Here is a 13,477-nt window from a genome sequence, read left to right on the forward strand (position 1 = left end):
TATTTATGCAAATTTCACCTTCCTTCTTCTTCGACGAGGTCCACTTAAGGTGCCAGTATACTGTGCCTGGAAAGTTTGTCTGCTATTTTTTCGACTGCCGGTAGAAAGAGAGGTACTGACACCTGCCTCATGGCGTGACCAGCCTATTGTTCAATGGTATGAAGGAGCAGGGTTTGTATCTTTCTCTCAAGCCTGACGTAGCTATGTCTGTTACTTTTAATGTGAACAACCAACTGCAAGACACTTAAGAGAAGGTCTGACCCATGCAACTTTATCTATAAACACCGTAAGAGCTGTGATTGGTCGCTTGATAGCATAGCATATCCGGCAGATTCGCAGCCAGATTTGAATTGAGTTGAAGGAACAAAAACGGACGACATCTTTATTTTCTTCGTTGCCGTTCTTTATGTACAAGTCATTGCTCTTCAGAATCTATCAGTTCCAGCTCCAACACGATCCGCTGACTAACTTTCGTCATTGTTTAGGAAGTAAGCAGAGGCCAGAGAATTTGTAAATAAGCTGACAGGAAACCGGAAGACACTCAACGCTAGCATAGAAGCTCTAACGCCACTAGCGTTTCGGCTGTGTATTTGTAGCACGACTCACGCACAACTATGAATGCTCGGTCCCCGCACATCTACGGCATAAATGTATATATTATATCACCTCCTCAGAAAAAGTATCAAATGTTAGGGTTATAGCAGCTATGGACCTCTCTGTCAGTCTATATTTTCTGCACTTAATAAAAAGGCACTCCCTGGTCTGATATTAGCACAACTTGTAGCTGGCTCTGTGTTTCACCTGAAACGTACAACTACTCTTTGATTCCTTCAGCAGGAGCTACAATTGCACCTTAAAGCACGTGAGTCAATCCACTGAAGAGTCTGCACAGTTTCTGCTCTGTTAAAAGAGGATCCTCTTGTCTTGCTTAAATAATGCTGGAACCTTGCTGTAATAAAAAGATTATATAAGACAATATGACACTTGCCCCGTGTGAGGGTCGAACTCACGACCTTCAGATTATGAGCCTGACGCGCTGCCTACTGCGCCAACGAGGCCTATTTTTCTACAAAAATGGACAAAAACCTTGGGTAAAACAAATAGAAATTTGAAAGACTACTTGTCCGTCACATAGCCATCGTACTAAAAGTCAGAAAATGTTGGTGACATGTTTGTAGTCTAGAACATTGATCTCCAGTACTTTGTCCAAATAGTCCACATGTTATTTACAGATCCATTGGGTCAGGACAAGTGTTTCTGTCAAACCTTTCAATAGTCCGGAAAAAAAGTTACCAGGTGATGACATATCCACGCTTGTAAAGTCATTTCTAAAAAATTGTAGCTAGTAGTGGAAGTATGTAGTCTATGTAAAACTCAAAATTCCTTCCTAGTTAACTTTGAGTATTTTACCACAATAACGATAGTCCTCTTGAGGAACAAACAACTCACACCTGGGGCAGGGTGGGGCTTAAAGCCTAGCTGGCCGCCACAAACAACATCCCCAATACGAAAGTGATTTAGACCTGACGGGCCCAGGCTTTTGATCCTATGAGATTCTTAGACATACCTTCATACCCATACCCTGTAAACAGAAAGCAGTGTGGTTACTTTATGTTGCTTATTGATGAACGGTTCTTACTTGCAGTTTGTGATCTCAATTTCAAGTCAAACTCGTTGCCACATAAAAGATTTAGATTTCAAAGGATAGAATGGAATACTTTACTATCTTTTCATTTTCTAGTAGACAAAGACACTAATTCCAGAAGGAAATGACGACCATGAGTCTCAACCTGCGAGATACAAGTATTTTGGCCAAAGTTATTCTACTGCATTAGCCGGGAATCGAACCCGGGCCTCCCGCGTGGCAGGCGAGAATTCTACCACTGAACCACCAATGCATATATTTATGCAAATTTCACCTTCCTTCTTCTTCGACGAGGTCCACTTAAGGTGCCAGTATACTGTGCCTGGAAAGTTTGTCTGCTATTTTTTCGACTGCCGGTAGAAAGAGAGGTACTGACACCTGCCTCATGGCGTGACCAGCCTATTGTTCAATGGTATGAAGGAGCAGGGTTTGTATCTTTCTCTCAAGCCTGACGTAGCTATGTCTGTTACTTTTAATGTGAACAACCAACTTCAAGACACTTAAGAGAAGGTCTGACCCATGCAACTTTATCTATAAACACCGTAAGAGCTGTGATTGGTCCGCTTGATAGCATAGCATATCCGGCGGATTCGCAGCCAGATTTGAATTGAGTTGAAGGAACAAAAACGGACGACATCTTTATTTTCTTCGTTGCCGTTCTTTATGTACAAGTCATTGCTCTTCAGAATCTATCAGTTCCAGCTCCAACACGATCCGCTGACTAACTTTAGTCATTGTTTAGGAAGTAAGCAGAGGCCAGAGAATTTGTAAATAAGCTGACAGGAAACCGGAAGACACTCAACGCTAGCATAGAAGCTCTAACGCCACTAGCGTTTCGGCTGTGTATTTGTAGCACGACTCACGCACAACTATGAATGCTCGGTCCCCGCACATCTACGGCATAAATGTATATATTATATCACCTCCTCAGAAAAAGTATCAAATGTTAGGGTTATAGCAGCTATGGACCTCTCTGTCAGTCTATATTTTCTGCACTTAATAAAAAGGCACTCCCTGGTCTGATATTAGCACAACTTGTAGCTGGCTCTGTGTTTCACCTGAAACGTACAACTACTCTTTGATTCCTTCAGCAGGAGCTACAATTGCACCTTAAAGCATGTGAGTCAATCCACTGAAGAGTCTGCACAGTTTCTGCTCTGTTAAAAGAGGATCCTCTTGTCTTGCTTAAATAATGCTGGAACCTTGCTGTAATAAAAAGATTATATAAGACAATATGACACTTGCCCCGTGTGAGGGTCGAACTCACGACCTTCAGATTATGAGACTGACGCGCTGCCTACTGCGCCAACGAGGCCTATTTTTCTACAAAAATGGACAAAAACCTTGGGTAAAACAAATAGAAATTTGAAAGACTACTTGTCCGTCACATAGCCATCGTACTAAAAGTCAGAAAATGTTGGTGACATGTTTGTAGTCTAGAACATTGATCTCCAGTACTTTGTCCAAATAGTCCACATGTTATTTACAGATCCATTGGGTCAGGACAAGTGTTTCTGTCAAACCTTTCAATAGTCCGGAAAAAAAGTTACCAGGTGATGACATATCCACGCTTGTAAAGTCATTTCTAAAAAATTGTAGCTAGTAGTGGAAGTATGTAGTCTATGTAAAACTCAAAATTCCTTCCTAGTTAACTTTGAGTATTTTACCACAATAACGATAGTCCTCTTGAGGAACAAACAACTCACACCTGGGGCAGGGTGGGGCTTAAAGCCTAGCTGGCCGCCACAAACAACATCCCCAATACGAAAGTGATTTAGACCTGACGGGCCCAGGCTTTTGATCCTATGAGATTCTTAGACATACCTTCATACCCATACCCTGTAAACAGAAAGCAGTGTGGTTACTTTATGTTGCTTATTGATGAACGGTTCTTACTTGCAGTTTGTGATCTCAATTTCAAGTCAAACTCGTTGCCACATAAAAGATTTAGATTTCAAAGGATAGAATGGAATACTTTACTATCTTTTCATTTTCTAGTAGACAAAGACACTAATTCCAGAAGGAAATGACGACCATGAGTCTCAACCTGCGAGATACAAGTATTTTGGCCAAAGTTATTCTACTGCATTAGCCGGGAATCGAACCCGGGCCTCCCGCGTGGCAGGCGAGAATTCTACCACTGAACCACCAATGCATATATTTATGCAAATTTCACCTTCCTTCTTCTTCGACGAGGTCCACTTAAGGTGCCAGTATACTGTGCCTGGAAAGTTTGTCTGCTATTTTTTCGACTGCCGGTAGAAAGAGAGGTACTGACACCTGCCTCATGGCGTGACCAGCCTATTGTTCAATGGTATGAAGGAGCAGGGTTTGTATCTTTCTCTCAAGCCTGACGTAGCTATGTCTGTTACTTTTAATGTGAACAACCAACTTCAAGACACTTAAGAGAAGGTCTGACCCATGCAACTTTATCTATAAACACCGTAAGAGCTGTGATTGGTCCGCTTGATAGCATAGCATATCCGGCGGATTCGCAGCCAGATTTGAATTGAGTTGAAGGAACAAAAACGGACGACATCTTTATTTTCTTCGTTGCCGTTCTTTATGTACAAGTCATTGCTCTTCAGAATCTATCAGTTCCAGCTCCAACACGATCCGCTGACTAACTTTCGTCATTGTTTAGGAAGTAAGCAGAGGCCAGAGAATTTGTAAATAAGCTGACAGGAAACCGGAAGACACTCAACGCTAGCATAGAAGCTCTAACGCCACTAGCGTTTCGGCTGTGTATTTGTAGCACGACTCACGCACAACTATGAATGCTCGGTCCCCGCACATCTACGGCATAAATGTATATATTATATCACCTCCTCAGAAAAAGTATCAAATGTTAGGGTTATAGCAGCTATGGACCTCTCTGTCAGTCTATATTTTCTGCACTTAATAAAAAGGCACTCCCTGGTCTGATATTAGCACAACTTGTAGCTGGCTCTGTGTTTCACCTGAAACGTACAACTACTCTTTGATTCCTTCAGCAGGAGCTACAATTGCACCTTAAAGCATGTGAGTCAATCCACTGAAGAGTCTGCACAGTTTCTGCTCTGTTAAAAGAGGATCCTCTTGTCTTGCTTAAATAATGCTGGAACCTTGCTGTAATAAAAAGATTATATAAGACAATATGACACTTGCCCCGTGTGAGGGTCGAACTCACGACCTTCAGATTATGAGACTGACGCGCTGCCTACTGCGCCAACGAGGCCTATTTTTCTACAAAAATGGACAAAAACCTTGGGTAAAACAAATAGAAATTTGAAAGACTACTTGTCCGTCACATAGCCATCGTACTAAAAGTCAGAAAATGTTGGTGACATGTTTGTAGTCTAGAACATTGATCTCCAGTACTTTGTCCAAATAGTCCACATGTTATTTACAGATCCATTGGGTCAGGACAAGTGTTTCTGTCAAACCTTTCAATAGTCCGGAAAAAAAGTTACCAGGTGATGACATATCCACGCTTGTAAAGTCATTTCTAAAAAATTGTAGCTAGTAGTGGAAGTATGTAGTCTATGTAAAACTCAAAATTCCTTCCTAGTTAACTTTGAGTATTTTACCACAATAACGATAGTCCTCTTGAGGAACAAACAACTCACACCTGGGGCAGGGTGGGGCTTAAAGCCTAGCTGGCCGCCACAAACAACATCCCCAATACGAAAGTGATTTAGACCTGACGGGCCCAGGCTTTTGATCCTATGAGATTCTTAGACATACCTTCATACCCATACCCTGTAAACAGAAAGCAGTGTGGTTACTTTATGTTGCTTATTGATGAACGGTTCTTACTTGCAGTTTGTGATCTCAATTTCAAGTCAAACTCGTTGCCACATAAAAGATTTAGATTTCAAAGGATAGAATGGAATACTTTACTATCTTTTCATTTTCTAGTAGACAAAGACACTAATTCCAGAAGGAAATGACGACCATGAGTCTCAACCTGCGAGATACAAGTATTTTGGCCAAAGTTATTCTACTGCATTAGCCGGGAATCGAACCCGGGCCTCCCGCGTGGCAGGCGAGAATTCTACCACTGAACCACCAATGCATATATTTATGCAAATTTCACCTTCCTTCTTCTTCGACGAGGTCCACTTAAGGTGCCAGTATACTGTGCCTGGAAAGTTTGTCTGCTATTTTTTCGACTGCCGGTAGAAAGAGAGGTACTGACACCTGCCTCATGGCGTGACCAGCCTATTGTTCAATGGTATGAAGGAGCAGGGTTTGTATCTTTCTCTCAAGCCTGACGTAGCTATGTCTGTTACTTTTAATGTGAACAACCAACTTCAAGACACTTAAGAGAAGGTCTGACCCATGCAACTTTATCTATAAACACCGTAAGAGCTGTGATTGGTCCGCTTGATAGCATAGCATATCCGGCGGATTCGCAGCCAGATTTGAATTGAGTTGAAGGAACAAAAACGGACGACATCTTTATTTTCTTCGTTGCCGTTCTTTATGTACAAGTCATTGCTCTTCAGAATCTATCAGTTCCAGCTCCAACACGATCCGCTGACTAACTTTCGTCATTGTTTAGGAAGTAAGCAGAGGCCAGAGAATTTGTAAATAAGCTGACAGGAAACCGGAAGACACTCAACGCTAGCATAGAAGCTCTAACGCCACTAGCGTTTCGGCTGTGTATTTGTAGCACGACTCACGCACAACTATGAATGCTCGGTCCCCGCACATCTACGGCATAAATGTATATATTATATCACCTCCTCAGAAAAAGTATCAAATGTTAGGGTTATAGCAGCTATGGACCTCTCTGTCAGTCTATATTTTCTGCACTTAATAAAAAGGCACTCCCTGGTCTGATATTAACACAACTTGTAGCTGGCTCTGTGTTTCACCTGAAACGTACAACTACTCTTTGATTCCTTCAGCAGGAGCTACAATTGCACCTTAAAGCATGTGAGTCAATCCACTGAAGAGTCTGCACAGTTTCTGCTCTGTTAAAAGAGGATCCTCTTGTCTTGCTTAAATAATGCTGGAACCTTGCTGTAATAAAAAGATTATATAAGACAATATGACACTTGCCCCGTGTGAGGGTTGAACTCACGACCTTCAGATTATGAGACTGACGCGCTGCCTACTGCGCCAACGAGGCCTATTTTTCTACAAAAATGGACAAAAACCTTGGGTAAAACAAATAGAAATTTGAAAGACTACTTGTCCGTCACATAGCCATCGTACTAAAAGTCAGAAAATGTTGGTGACATGTTTGTAGTCTAGAACATTGATCTCCAGTACTTTGTCCAAATAGTCCACATGTTATTTACAGATCCATTGGGTCAGGACAAGTGTTTCTGTCAAACCTTTCAATAGTCCGGAAAAAAAGTTACCAGGTGATGACATATCCACGCTTGTAAAGTCATTTCTAAAAAATTGTAGCTAGTAGTGGAAGTATGTAGTCTATGTAAAACTCAAAATTCCTTCCTAGTTAACTTTGAGTATTTTACCACAATAACGATAGTCCTCTTGATGAACAACCAACTCACACCTGGGGAACGGTGGGGCTTAAAGCCTAGCTGGCCGCCACAAACAACATCCCCAATACGAAAGTGATTTAGACCTGACGGGCCCAGGCTTTTGATCCTATGAGATTCTTAGACATACCTTCATACCCATACCCTGTAAACAGAAAGCAGTGTGGTTACTTTATGTTGCTTATTGATGAACGGTTCTTACTTGCAGTTTGTGATCTCAATTTCAAGTCAAACTCGTTGCCACATAAAAGATTTAGATTTCAAAGGATAGAATGGAATACTTTACTATCTTTTCATTTTCTAGTACACAAAGACACTAATTCCAGAAGGAAATGACGACCATGAGTCTCAACCTAGGAGATACAAGTATTTTGGCCAAAGTTATTCTACTGCATTAGCCGGGAATCGAACCCGGGCCTCCCGCGTGGCAGGCGAGAATTCTACCACTGAACCACCAATGCATATATTTATGCAAATTTCACCTTCTTCGACGAGGTCCACTTAAGATGCCAGTATACTGTGCCTGGAAAGTTTGTCTGCTATTTTTTCGACTGCCGGTAGAAAGAGAGGTACTGACACCTGCCTCATGGCGTGACCAGCCTATTGTTCAATGGTATGAAGGAGCAGGGTTTGTATCTTTCTCTCAAGCCTGACGTAGCTATGTCTGTTACTTTTAATGTGAACAACCAACTGCAAGACACTTAAGAGAAGGTCTGACCCATGCAACTTTATCTATAAACACCGTAAGAGCTGTGATTGGTCCGCTTGATAGCATAGCATATCCGGCAGATTCGCAGCCAGATTTGAATTGAGTTGAAGGAACAAAAACGGACGACATCTTTATTTTCTTCGTTGCCGTTCTTTATGTACAAGTCATTGCTCTTCAGAATCTATCAGTTCCAGCTCCAACACGATCCGCTGACTAACTTTCGTCATTGTTTAGGAAGTAAGCAGAGGCCAGAGAATTTGTAAATAAGCTGACAGGAAACCGGAAGACACTCAACGCTAGCATAGAAGCTCTAACGCCACTAGCGTTTCGGCTGTGTATTTGTAGCACGACTCACGCACAACTATGAATGCTCGGTCCCCGCACATCTACGGCATAAATGTATATATTATATCACCTCCTCAGAAAAAGTATCAAATGTTAGGGTTATAGCAGCTATGGACCTCTCTGTCAGTCTATATTTTCTGCACTTAATAAAAAGGCACTCCCTGGTCTGATATTAGCACAACTTGTAGCTGGCTCTGTGTTTCACCTGAAACTTACAACTACTCTTTGATTCCTTCAGCAGGAGCTACAATTGCACCTTAAAGCACGTGAGTCAATCCACTGAAGAGTCTGCACAGTTTCTGCTCTGTTAAAAGAGGATCCTCTTGTCTTGCTTAAATAATGCTGGAACCTTGCTGTAATAAAAAGATTATATAAGACAATATGACACTTGCCCCGTGTGAGGGTCGAACTCACGACCTTCAGATTATGAGACTGACGCGCTGCCTACTGCGCCAACGAGGCCTATTTTTCTACAAAAATGGACAAAAACCTTGGGTAAAACAAATAGAAATTTGAAAGACTACTTGTCCGTCACATAGCCATCGTACTAAAAGTCAGAAAATGTTGGTGACATGTTTGTAGTCTAGAACATTGATCTCCAGTACTTTGTCCAAATAGTCCACATGTTATTTACAGATCCATTGGGTCAGGACAAGTGTTTCTGTCAAACCTTTCAATAGTCCGGAAAAAAAGTTACCAGGTGATGACATATCCACGCTTGTAAAGTCATTTCTAAAAAATTGTAGCTAGTAGTGGAAGTATGTAGTCTATGTAAAACTCAAAATTCCTTCCTAGTTAACTTTGAGTATTTTACCACAATAACGATAGTCCTCTTGAGGAACAAACAACTCACACCTGGGGCAGGGTGGGGCTTAAAGCCTAGCTGGCCGCCACAAACAACATCCCCAATACGAAAGTGATTTAGACCTGACGGGCCCAGGCTTTTGATCCTATGAGATTCTTAGACATACCTTCATACCCATACCCTGTAAACAGAAAGCAGTGTGGTTACTTTATGTTGCTTATTGATGAACGGTTCTTACTTGCAGTTTGTGATCTCAATTTCAAGTCAAACTCGTTGCCACATAAAAGATTTAGATTTCAAAGGATAGAATGGAATACTTTACTATCTTTTCATTTTCTAGTACACAAAGACACTAATTCCAGAAGGAAATGACGACCATGAGTCTCAACCTAGGAGATACAAGTATTTTGGCCAAAGTTATTCTACTGCATTAGCCGGGAATCGAACCCGGGCCTCCCGCGTGGCAGGCGAGAATTCTACCACTGAACCACCAATGCATATATTTATGCAAATTTCACCTTCTTCGACGAGGTCCACTTAAGATGCCAGTATACTGTGCCTGGAAAGTTTGTCTGCTATTTTTTCGACTGCCGGTAGAAAGAGAGGTACTGACACCTGCCTCATGGCGTGACCAGCCTATTGTTCAATGGTATGAAGGAGCAGGGTTTGTATCTTTCTCTCAAGCCTGACGTAGCTATGTCTGTTACTTTTAATGTGAACAACCAACTGCAAGACACTTAAGAGAAGGTCTGACCCATGCAACTTTATCTATAAACACCGTAAGAGCTGTGATTGGTCCGCTTGATAGCATAGCATATCCGGCAGATTCGCAGCCAGATTTGAATTGAGTTGAAGGAACAAAAACGGACGACATCTTTATTTTCTTCGTTGCCGTTCTTTATGTACAAGTCATTGCTCTTCAGAATCTATCAGTTCCAGCTCCAACACGATCCGCTGACTAACTTTCGTCATTGTTTAGGAAGTAAGCAGAGGCCAGAGAATTTGTAAATAAGCTGACAGGAAACCGGAAGACACTCAACGCTAGCATAGAAGCTCTAACGCCACTAGCGTTTCGGCTGTGTATTTGTAGCACGACTCACGCACAACTATGAATGCTCGGTCCCCGCACATCTACGGCATAAATGTATATATTATATCACCTCCTCAGAAAAAGTATCAAATGTTAGGGTTATAGCAGCTATGGACCTCTCTGTCAGTCTATATTTTCTGCACTTAATAAAAAGGCACTCCCTGGTCTGATATTAGCACAACTTGTAGCTGGCTCTGTGTTTCACCTGAAACTTACAACTACTCTTTGATTCCTTCAGCAGGAGCTACAATTGCACCTTAAAGCACGTGAGTCAATCCACTGAAGAGTCTGCACAGTTTCTGCTCTGTTAAAAGAGGATCCTCTTGTCTTGCTTAAATAATGCTGGAACCTTGCTGTAATAAAAAGATTATATAAGACAATATGACACTTGCCCCGTGTGAGGGTCGAACTCACGACCTTCAGATTATGAGACTGACGCGCTGCCTACTGCGCCAACGAGGCCTATTTTTCTACAAAAATGGACAAAAACCTTGGGTAAAACAAATTGAAATTTGAAAGACTACTTGTCCGTCACATAGCCATCGTACTAAAAGTCAGAAAATGTTGGTGACATGTTTGTAGTCTAGAACATTGATCTCCAGTACTTTGTCCAAATAGTCCACATGTTATTTACAGATCCATTGGGTCAGGACAAGTGTTTCTGTCAAACCTTTCAATAGTCCGGAAAAAAAGTTACCAGGTGATGACATATCCACGCTTGTAAAGTCATTTCTAAAAAATTGTAGCTAGTAGTGGAAGTATGTAGTCTATGTAAAACTCAAAATTCCTTCCTAGTTAACTTTGAGTATTTTACCACAATAACGATAGTCCTCTTGATGAACAAACAACTCACACCTGGGGAACGGTGGGGCTTAAAGCCTAGCTGGCCGCCACAAACAACATCCCCAATACGAAAGTGATTTAGACCTGACGGGCCCAGGCTTTTGATCCTATGAGATTCTTAGACATACCTTCATACCCATACCCTGTAAACAGAAAGCAGTGTGGTTACTTTATGTTGCTTATTGATGAACGGTTCTTACTTGCAGTTTGTGATCTCAATTTCAAGTCAAACTCGTTGCCACATAAAAGATTTAGATTTCAAAGGATAGAATGGAATACTTTACTATCTTTTCATTTTCTAGTACACAAAGACACTAATTCCAGAAGGAAATGACGACCATGAGTCTCAACCTAAGAGATACAAGTATTTTGGCCAAAGTTATTCTACTGCATTAGCCGGGAATCGAACCCGGGCCTCCCGCGTGGCAGGCGAGAATTCTACCACTGAACCACCAATGCATATATTTATGCAAATTTCACCTTCTTCGATGAGGTCCACTTAAGATGCCAGTATACTGTGCCTGGAAAGTTTGTCTGCTATTTTTTCGACTGCCGGTAGAAAGAGAGGTACTGACACCTGCCTCATGGCGTGACCAGCCTATTGTTCAATGGTATGAAGGAGCAGGGTTTGTATCTTTCTCTCAAGCCTGACGTAGCTATGTCTGTTACTTTTAATGTGAACAACCAACTTCAAGACACTTAAGAGAAGGTCTGACCCATGCAACTTTATCTATAAACACCGTAAGAGCTGTGATTGGTCCGCTTGATAGCATAGCATATCCGGCGGATTCGCAGCCAGATTTGAATTGAGTTGAAGGAACAAAAACGGACGACATCTTTATTTTCTTCGTTGCCGTTCTTTATGTACAAGTCATTGCTCTTCAGAATCTATCAGTTCCAGCTCCAACACGATCCGCTGACTAACTTTCGTCATTGTTTAGGAAGTAAGCAGAGGCCAGAGAATTTGTAAATAAGCTGACAGGAAACCGGAAGACACTCAACGCTAGCATAGAAGCTCTAACGCCACTAGCGTTTCGGCTGTGTATTTGTAGCACGACTCACGCACAACTATGAATGCTCGGTCCCCGCACATCTACGGCATAAATGTATATATTATATCACCTCCTCAGAAAAAGTATCAAATGTTAGGGTTATAGCAGCTATGGACCTCTCTGTCAGTCTATATTTTCTGCACTTAATAAAAAGGCACTCCCTGGTCTGATATTAACACAACTTGTAGCTGGCTCTGTGTTTCACCTGAAACGTACAACTACTCTTTGATTCCTTCAGCAGGAGCTACAATTGCACCTTAAAGCACGTGAGTCAATCCACTGAAGAGTCTGCACAGTTTCTGCTCTGTTAAAAGAGGATCCTCTTGTCTTGCTTAAATAATGCTGGAACCTTGCTGTAATAAAAAGATTATATAAGACAATATGACACTTGCCCCGTGTGAGGGTTGAACTCACGACCTTCAGATTATGAGACTGACGCGCTGCCTACTGCGCCAACGAGGCCTATTTTTCTACAAAAATGGACAAAAACCTTGGGTAAAACAAATAGAAATTTGAAAGACTACTTGTCCGTCACATAGCCATCGTACTAAAAGTCAGAAAATGTTGGTGACATGTTTGTAGTCTAGAACATTGATCTCCAGTACTTTGTCCAAATAGTCCACATGTTATTTACAGATCCATTGGGTCAGGACAAGTGTTTCTGTCAAACCTTTCAATAGTCCGGAAAAAAAGTTACCAGGTGATGACATATCCACGCTTGTAAAGTCATTTCTAAAAAATTGTAGCTAGTAGTGGAAGTATGTAGTCTATGTAAAACTCAAAATTCCTTCCTAGTTAACTTTGAGTATTTTACCACAATAACGATAGTCCTCTTGATGAACAACCAACTCACACCTGGGGAACGGTGGGGCTTAAAGCCTAGCTGGCCGCCACAAACAACATCCCCAATACGAAAGTGATTTAGACCTGACGGGCCCAGGCTTTTGATCCTATGAGATTCTTAGACATACCTTCATACCCATACCCTGTAAACAGAAAGCAGTGTGGTTACTTTATGTTGCTTATTGATGAACGGTTCTTACTTGCAGTTTGTGATCTCAATTTCAAGTCAAACTCGTTGCCACATAAAAGATTTAGATTTCAAAGGATAGAATGGAATACTTTACTATCTTTTCATTTTCTAGTACACAAAGACACTAATTCCAGAAGGAAATGACGACCATGAGTCTCAACCTAGGAGATACAAGTATTTTGGCCAAAGTTATTCTACTGCATTAGCCGGGAATCGAACCCGGGCCTCCCGCGTGGCAGGCGAGAATTCTACCACTGAACCACCAATGCATATATTTATGCAAATTTCACCTTCTTCGACGAGGTCCACTTAAGATGCCAGTATACTGTGCCTGGAAAGTTTGTCTGCTATTTTTTCGACTGCCGGTAGAAAGAGAGGTACTGACACCTGCCTCATGGCGTGACCAGCCTATTGTTCAATGGTATGAAGGAGCAGGGTTTGTATCTTTCTCTCAAGC

At 41.7% G+C, this 13,477-nt stretch overlaps 14 non-coding genes across 14 annotated transcripts; all 14 read right to left on the reverse strand.

Moving 5' to 3' along the window:
* Positions 1-985: 985 nt before the first annotated feature.
* Positions 986-1,058, reverse strand: trnam-cau (transfer RNA methionine (anticodon CAU)). The gene has a single exon. It is a non-coding gene; the product is annotated as a tRNA-Met (tRNA).
* Positions 1,059-1,827: 769 nt separating this feature from the next.
* On the reverse strand, positions 1,828-1,898 carry trnag-gcc (transfer RNA glycine (anticodon GCC)). Its single transcript has one exon. It is a non-coding gene; the product is annotated as a tRNA-Gly (tRNA).
* A 989-nt stretch (positions 1,899-2,887) lies between these two features.
* Positions 2,888-2,960, reverse strand: trnam-cau (transfer RNA methionine (anticodon CAU)). The gene has a single exon. It is a non-coding gene; the product is annotated as a tRNA-Met (tRNA).
* Positions 2,961-3,729: 769 nt separating this feature from the next.
* trnag-gcc (transfer RNA glycine (anticodon GCC)) lies at positions 3,730-3,800 on the reverse strand. Its single transcript has one exon. It is a non-coding gene; the product is annotated as a tRNA-Gly (tRNA).
* Positions 3,801-4,789: 989 nt separating this feature from the next.
* trnam-cau (transfer RNA methionine (anticodon CAU)) lies at positions 4,790-4,862 on the reverse strand. Its single transcript has one exon. It is a non-coding gene; the product is annotated as a tRNA-Met (tRNA).
* A 769-nt stretch (positions 4,863-5,631) lies between these two features.
* Positions 5,632-5,702, reverse strand: trnag-gcc (transfer RNA glycine (anticodon GCC)). Its single transcript has one exon. It is a non-coding gene; the product is annotated as a tRNA-Gly (tRNA).
* A 989-nt stretch (positions 5,703-6,691) lies between these two features.
* Positions 6,692-6,764, reverse strand: trnam-cau (transfer RNA methionine (anticodon CAU)). The gene has a single exon. It is a non-coding gene; the product is annotated as a tRNA-Met (tRNA).
* A 769-nt stretch (positions 6,765-7,533) lies between these two features.
* Positions 7,534-7,604, reverse strand: trnag-gcc (transfer RNA glycine (anticodon GCC)). Its single transcript has one exon. It is a non-coding gene; the product is annotated as a tRNA-Gly (tRNA).
* A 982-nt stretch (positions 7,605-8,586) lies between these two features.
* Positions 8,587-8,659, reverse strand: trnam-cau (transfer RNA methionine (anticodon CAU)). The gene has a single exon. It is a non-coding gene; the product is annotated as a tRNA-Met (tRNA).
* A 769-nt stretch (positions 8,660-9,428) lies between these two features.
* Positions 9,429-9,499, reverse strand: trnag-gcc (transfer RNA glycine (anticodon GCC)). Its single transcript has one exon. It is a non-coding gene; the product is annotated as a tRNA-Gly (tRNA).
* A 982-nt stretch (positions 9,500-10,481) lies between these two features.
* trnam-cau (transfer RNA methionine (anticodon CAU)) lies at positions 10,482-10,554 on the reverse strand. The gene has a single exon. It is a non-coding gene; the product is annotated as a tRNA-Met (tRNA).
* Positions 10,555-11,323: 769 nt separating this feature from the next.
* trnag-gcc (transfer RNA glycine (anticodon GCC)) lies at positions 11,324-11,394 on the reverse strand. Its single transcript has one exon. It is a non-coding gene; the product is annotated as a tRNA-Gly (tRNA).
* Positions 11,395-12,376: 982 nt separating this feature from the next.
* Positions 12,377-12,449, reverse strand: trnam-cau (transfer RNA methionine (anticodon CAU)). Its single transcript has one exon. It is a non-coding gene; the product is annotated as a tRNA-Met (tRNA).
* Positions 12,450-13,218: 769 nt separating this feature from the next.
* Positions 13,219-13,289, reverse strand: trnag-gcc (transfer RNA glycine (anticodon GCC)). Its single transcript has one exon. It is a non-coding gene; the product is annotated as a tRNA-Gly (tRNA).
* Between the last annotated feature and the right edge of the window lie 188 nt (positions 13,290-13,477).

The sequence above is a fragment of the Pleuronectes platessa genome, chromosome 16 (assembly GCF_947347685.1).
Source record: "Pleuronectes platessa chromosome 16, fPlePla1.1, whole genome shotgun sequence".
In the NCBI taxonomy this organism is placed as follows: Eukaryota; Metazoa; Chordata; class Actinopteri; order Pleuronectiformes; family Pleuronectidae; genus Pleuronectes; species Pleuronectes platessa.